Source organism: Phyllostomus hastatus, unplaced genomic scaffold (genome assembly GCF_019186645.2).
Source record: "Phyllostomus hastatus isolate PE091 unplaced genomic scaffold, TTU_PhHast_1.1 phas_contig_1, whole genome shotgun sequence".
In the NCBI taxonomy this organism is placed as follows: domain Eukaryota; kingdom Metazoa; phylum Chordata; class Mammalia; order Chiroptera; family Phyllostomidae; genus Phyllostomus; species Phyllostomus hastatus.
Window position 1 is genome coordinate 1000696 of NW_025333498.1, and position 7461 is coordinate 1008156.

The 7461-nt window shown below is 36.6% G+C and overlaps 1 non-coding gene across 1 annotated transcript; it reads right to left on the bottom strand.

Annotated features, from left to right (window-relative positions):
• Positions 1-217: 217 nt before the first annotated feature.
• Positions 218-321, bottom strand: LOC123814414. The gene has a single exon (XR_006784907.1). It is a non-coding gene; the product is annotated as a U6 spliceosomal RNA (small nuclear RNA).
• Between the last annotated feature and the right edge of the window lie 7140 nt (positions 322-7461).

A 7461-nucleotide genomic window follows, 5' to 3' on the forward strand; every position in this document is an offset into this window, starting at 1 on the left:
GTGTGGTTGCCTTTCATGCACCCCCCACTGGGGATCTGGCCTGCAACCCAGGCACGTGCCTGAACTGGAAATTGAATTGGCGACCCTTTGGTTTGCAGGCTGGCACTCAATCCACTGAGCCACACCAGCAAGGGTGTAACTGCTTTTCTCTTGCTGCTTTTAAGATTCTCTCTTTATCTTTAACCTTTGGGATTTTAATTATGATGTATCTTTTTTTAAAACTATAGAACACTTCATGAATTTGCATGTCATTCTTGTGTGGGGGCCATGCGAATCTTCTCTGTATAGTTCCAATTTTATATGTGCTGTCAAAGCGAGCACTAATTCCAATAAGTCTTGGAGTGGCCTCTTTGTGTCCACTTGGCTTGGGACTCTGTGTGCTTCCTGGACTTGTATGTCTATTTCCTTCACCAAATAAGGGAAGTCTTCTTTCATTATTTTTTCAAATAGATTTCCAATTTCTTGCCTTTTCTCTTTTCCTCTTGGCATCCCTATTATATGTGAATGTCAGGCATCTTGAAGTTGTCCCAGAGGCTCCTTGCACTATCTTTGTCTTTTTGGATTATTTTTTCTTCTTGCTGTTTTGATTGGCTGTTTTGTGCTTCCTTATGTTCTAAATCTTTGATTTGATTCTCAGCTTCCTCCACTCTACTGTTGTTTCCTTGTAAATGGCCCTTTATTTCAATGAATCTATCCCTCATTTCGACTGGATTGTTTTAAATGCTGTTGAGGCCCTCACTAAGTTCCTTGAGCAAATTTATAACCAGTGTTTTGAACTCTAGATCTAATAGATTTCCTATCTCCAACTTGTTTAGTTCTTTTTAGAGAGTTTTGGTTTGTTCTTTCATTTGGGCCATGTTTCCTTGTCTCTTCATTTTGACAGATACCCTGTGTTTGTTTCTAGGTTAGAGCTGCTATGACTCTGTTGTGGTAGTGTAGCCTAATGTAGTAGGTATCCTGTATGGTCCAAGGCACAGCCTCCCCTGAAACCCAAGCTGGGTACTTGAGTTGCACACTTTGTGTGGGCTGAGTACACACTCCTTTTGTAACTGAGACTTGATTGCTGTTGGCAGGTCAATGGGAAGGATTTACTCAGGCCAGTCAGCTGCAAGGACTGGCTGTGACCGCTGACCACCAACCTCTGCCCTCCATGGGGGATCAGTTGTGTAGGTGCAGAGCGGTGATGATCTGATATGGTCTGTAGCTGTCCACTGGGTGCAGAGGCTCTGGGGTTTCCCGGGTGGTGCTGGCCAACGTTAGGCTCCACCTGTGTTCTGCCTGGGATCACCCTGCCTGGGCTATAAAGCACTCTGCAGATGGCTGCTACTGTGCTGGGCTTGGCCATTCCCAGGCAAAGCTAAGCTGTGAACCTGCACTGAATGCTGCTAGGGTTGGGCCTGGAACAACACAGCAAGAGATATGGGGACTGGGGTCTTACTGAGGCTGGCTGTTGCTTGTTTGAGAGGATTTACAAAATTATGAAGCATGAGCCAAGACCAACTATTCATATGGGAAAGCCACTGTTAACAGCTTGGGTGGGCCCATATGTTGGGCATTCCACACAGTGGATCCTCAGGGGGATCTCCAGGCAAACAATGTTAGCCAGGATGATGGAGTCTCAGATATGGCATTCACCTGCTGGCTCTGTGGCTTTCTGGTGGGAGGGTTCAGAAACAGAGCAATCTCTTCTCCCTGCCTTTTTCTCTGGGAGAAAGCTGTCCCCCAGCTCTTGCCTTGATGCCAGACACTTCAGTTTTTCCCTGTATGCCACTGGTGCCTTTCAAGCTGCTACTCCAGTGCTGGAGCTCAGTGGGAGTGAGTCTTAGTTAGTTCCTGTGTGGGTTCTTTAAGAGAAACTACTTGGGACTCCAGAAGTCTCCTCCATGACTCAATTCCCACTGGTTTTTGTAACCAGAAGTTATGGGGACTTACCTTCCTGACACTGGAACTTGGCTTGGATGCCTGGTGTGAGGCTGGGATTCCTTGCTCCTGAGATATGCCTCCTGAATTTTTATTGACCACACATGTATGTGGGATTGCCTATTCTGTGTCTCTGTTTCTCCTACCAGTCTGATACATGTGGTTTCTTTAATTCTGTAGTTGTCAGACTTCCATTCAACTTGATTTCTGTTGGTTCTGAGTGAAGGTTGTTCTATGGTTTAGTTTTAATTTTCATGTGGTCGTGCCAGGAAGTGAGCTGTGTTTTCCTACACCTCCATTTTGACTGGAAGTCACCAGATTCTTTATAATATTTCAATTACTTCAAAGTTGTCCTCTTTGATATCCTATTCATCTATTTCACAAAATGATGTGACTATATCATTATTCAAGCTTAGCAAAGGTAGTGGTGGGGATGTTTTGCTCACTGTTAATCAGGTTTGCTCAGGGATGCTTGAATTATTATTGTTAAGGTGCACTTTGAAGACTCTTAAGAATCTCTGCACCACCTTTTATTATGTCTTTTTCTATTTTAAAAACCTTATATTGTCTGGGATATTTTTAGATGCTTTCACAGGCTGTACTCTTATCTTTCATTCTGTGAGCTCACAACAATAAAACAGGGCCTTGAGCCAAAAAGCTCAATCAAGTACTTCACCTTTAGAATTTCCACCATCATATTTCTTCTGCTAGTTTAAAAAGATCATGTAACTGAATAGGCATGCTTTGTCTGCTAAGATTGTCAAAAGGGACACTTAATTGTGAATAACAGACTCTGATTTTAAAATCTTATTTTCTAATCCTGTATTTCTAGAAGGACATTCTACAGCAGTGTGAAACTTAACAAGAATAATGATCACTTCTACTTCTGAGTTACCATGAGGGTCCATGAAAATGCTCCCAGAAGGGCAGCCAGGAAAACATGCAAATCATACTTACAAGCTTCGTTTTGATTCCTACCAGAAATGAATTCCATGAGGACCATTATGTGATGTGAATGGATGAGAGCATTTCTAGGTTCATCAACATTCTGCCCTGTACCCACAACTTATTGATATGAAACCATGCATCTAATAATTGAGCCTGTTTGCTTCTATCATTTTTCTTTAAGGCTGCATACTGATGCAAGTTGGAATAGCTTCTGCATTTCAACTCCTGCTTGGTAATGAGTATCTAAATGTGAACAAGACTTCTAAAAAATATAGCCACCTTTGAGGCAATAATAAATAGCAAATATCATCTATTAATTGTTGAATTTTAGAATGGTAATGGGTTATAGAGAGCATGTTGCTCAAATCCTCTATTTTACAAAAAAGGAAACAAGTTTAAAGAAACCAATTTTATTTTCCCTGTATAATCAAATTTACAGCTTAGCATAATAAAATGCTAATATGAGCTGCACAGGAATGAATAACACTTGATTATTCAAGCTTATACTTCATGGTTGAAAAGTCTCAAGCTGCTTTTCATTTTGTTTTATTGTCTTTTGACTTCTTTCTGTAATCATTTACATTTAATCCACATTTCTCTAAATGAGATATCAATAAAAATCCTAGTTTTCTCCAGTTGTTTCCATATTAGAAAATATTTTTTTCCTGGGAAATATACAGTTATTCTGACAATCATAAGGGGAATCATGTAATAATATCCACTATATTCACAATAATATTCTCACAGGTCTTTTTTTGTATGTTATGCTCTTCCTTGTCTTGGACTGAGAGAATTTGACTTTAAAGAGTTGATTCCTTATGAAGTTTATCTGTTGATGGTTCTGACTGTGCTCTCAGTGCTTCTGACAGTGCCTGAAAGAAATGGTGAGAAGTGAAAGCAGAGGAATTAATTCATTGTAGAGAATCCATCTTGATTCCCTGGTGAGACTGTATTGGACTCAGCCCTACAAAAGGCTAAACTGGGTGGATTACAATGGATGAGAACAGACATGGTGTGTGATGGGGAAATCACAAGTTAGAATTCCTTCTATTTTAGTTTATGGTGTGTGGCATACAGCATATATTCTATGATTCTTGTTTCTCTCCTTTGCCTGACCACAGGTCACTAACATGCCTTGCCATTTTCTTCTTCTCTGCATTGTTTGCATCTGTTTCTCCTCAATAAAATATTTTATTCTGAAGGAATATTAGAGATCATCCTATTCAATCATATATTTGCTACAAGAATCATTTCTACAACATTGTTCAGAGATGATCTTCCAATTTGTACTTGAGTATTTCTAGTAGCAAGTGACTCGCCACTTTTCTAGGGATTTTATTATTGGACAATTCTAATCGGTGGAAATTCTTTCACTCTTATTATCATGAAAATCATTTCCTCTGCAATGTTTTTAACCTTTCTTCTTGATTATTTTCATAAATTATTCAAAACAAATATAACCCTCATTTTACATGGTAATTTACCACCAAGCATTTAGGGTCCACTGTTCTACCCCACTCCCAACACATAAATAGACAAACACACTTCCCTTTTTTCGGCCGAACATCCCCAAATTCTTCATGTACCATGGTGGTCTATAGATGATTTTTCAACCTTGGTTACCTCTTTTACATTTATCACAATATACCGGCCTCTCTCTAAATATAATACATATGAATTGAACATGGTAATTTTCTTGATCTGAAGATTATATTTTGACCAAAGTCCATGTCATAGTTTATACTGGTTTGTCTCTTTGTTTAAGTAGCAGTGGCAGAGTCATTTTGGTCTTCGTGTCTAACCCATCTTTTTCTTCCTTTGAAGAAAGTCTTGAATCCACATTTTCCCATTGTGTACTTTTGCAATTAATTGAATGTTACATCCATAATTGTTTAATTTCACTTTTTAAAGTCTTCTACTTTGAAAAAATTCTAACTGGATTCTGCCAATCAGCATAGTAATTTGTCCCAGCTTTGTGAAATGTGAAGGTTCGAAAAGCATCCCTTCATCCAGGTAGAACAGGGGAGCTTGTGGGGCAGTGCCTGTGGCGCATTCTGTAGACTGATTGACCATGGATTCACACACATATATTGTCATAAGATCCATGTAATGTTACACAGACTTGTCAAATCTCTCATCTTTATCAAGATACTCTTCTTCCTTTACCATTCTTACACTTGCAGCTGTTCTCTGTCTCTGGTCCCTCATTTTATTCATAGTTTGATATAACAAATTTATATGAATCTTGCTGGGCTTAGGCACTTTCTCATCTCTGTTCTCTAGAGATGAGAAAGATGTTGGAATTGTCCTCTTAAATACTATTCTTTAAGTCTTTGAACCAAAACCCCAATATGACATGCATGGGACTTAGGCACTTTTGCTTTTATGGGCTCCTTTATCCATTAAAAAATATTTAAAATTGTATTTTACAATTGTGTTGGCATAAAGTTAGTTTTTTGACCTAGACATTAGTTTCTTTTTTTCATTTGAAAAAAATTAAAAGATTGTTGGCCTCAGCATGGGGTCCTGCCCCTAAGAGGCAAATCAGTCCTGCATTGAAGTCTAACATCAAATTTGGGCTCCCAAATCTACCATGCTAGTTCCTCCATTACTTTTCCTTCCTTACTTCATTTATCTGATGTTTTCCCTGACTACACTGGAATCTGGCTCATGTATTTTTTATGGCCTGCATACTGACTTCCCTGATCATAAATTCTGCTTTTTTCACATGTCATGCCACATTAGTTAACAGCTATGTATTTAGTAGTCATTGAGTATATATTCACCAGACAATTTATTTCTTTCTGTTAAACAAATTTAAAAATTTCCTGTGATATTTAGTTTAGAATTACCACTTAATTATCATCATCATTGGCAGTTAATACAGATTGCATTGTGACACTACTCTTAATTGATAAGTGCCTGAGGAAGTATATTTCATTAATTTTTTAAAAAATTGTGTTTTGGGGATTTATACATATAATATAAATTCAATGGAAAAATTTGAAAAATATTGAAATTTATATAGAAGAAAATATGTCACCCAGAATTCCATCAAAGAGAAAAAATGTAATTATTTTGTTCTATTTCTTTCAAGAAATTTTATATAAAACCTAATCACGTGGTTACACTCCTTCATACCCTACTTTTTTCACTTAGCAATGCACTTAAAATGTTAGTCCAAGTCATTACTTATTCTATAGTTTATGATTTTTGTTATTATTAATTGTATTTATTTATTTATTATTACTTTATTGTTTCTTTTTCTGAATATACCATAGTTTATTTAACTTATCATCTATTTTGGGGTCATTTAAGTAGTTTCCAATTTTTAGAAGGTAATAGTTGGGTCGTCTACTAAGTTTATTTATTTCCTGTGATTCATAATTGCTATTCAAAATCCAGGATCTTGATAGGTGGTGGTAAATAGGAAGTTTGATAAACGCAGTAATTATCCTCATCAAAACTTTTTGGTGTTTTGTATTTCTAAATGTAGACTTTAAATTGTTTTGCCTTGAATTAAAGAAGCATGATGTGAAAGTAAAAGAAAATTAGGAGCAGTTGTTTCAAAATTAAAATTTTTAGATGTTTAAATGTTTTAAAAATATTACAACAGCAATATTTTGTCAGTGAAAGTCTAATCTACTTATCAAAATGATCTTAGTTTTCTCATAACTTTAATATTGAAGATGCTGTTTATTGCTTTTTGTGCTTTCTCTAATAAATGCTGCTTAAACTAAGAAAGCCTGCAAAATTACAAGACAGATCAAGGTCTGGAAGTGCAGTGTAAGAAATCTCTTCTATTAGGTAGGTATTGCCTATCATCTGAAGAGAAAAAATGGATTGATAAAAGCTATTAAAAACTGGAATGGATGTATATTTTATAAACTCTACAACATTAAGGAGAAAATTAAACATAAAGGTGGACATTTCAGGCTTTACACAGCAGTTTATAATTTTATTTTCATCCCTTTCAGTAACATGGGTGTAATGCCAGCAGACCAATTATGTTTTAGAGATGAGATAACTATCTTTAGCAGCTTGGCAATCAAGGATCTATTGTCTAAAAATCTTCCTGGTGTTTATAATGTAAAATTGCCCAGCATCTGCTTTTTCATCCTGGCCAGATTCAGATGACCCTTAATGTCTGCAGGCACACATATTATCTCCGACCTTCCCCATAGTGCTCTAAAGACATTTTATGCTGACTTGCAAAGTGCTCTTTCCCATAAAGAATGTTATAGTCATGAATAAAGGTAAAGGAGCTGTGAATATAATTATGTGAATAAATTAATCCATATACTGATTTGTACTACAGTAAAAATAAAAACAGGGATGGTTTCCCACATAATGTGAACATAATTTTTTTTAATGCATTCAGGCACCTGTCAGGTCTTGCAACATTCACAAAATGCAACTCTAGTTAAATAACTTTTTCCACTCATAAATCACTCCTGTGAACATTTCTTGAAGGATATACCTATGAAGAACTTATTGGATGAGAAGTAGAATTGGAGATATAAAAACAAAGGTAAAATGCAGCCATTTGACAACAAAGCATAATAAACTTGTGGATTTTAGATTTTGCTTCTA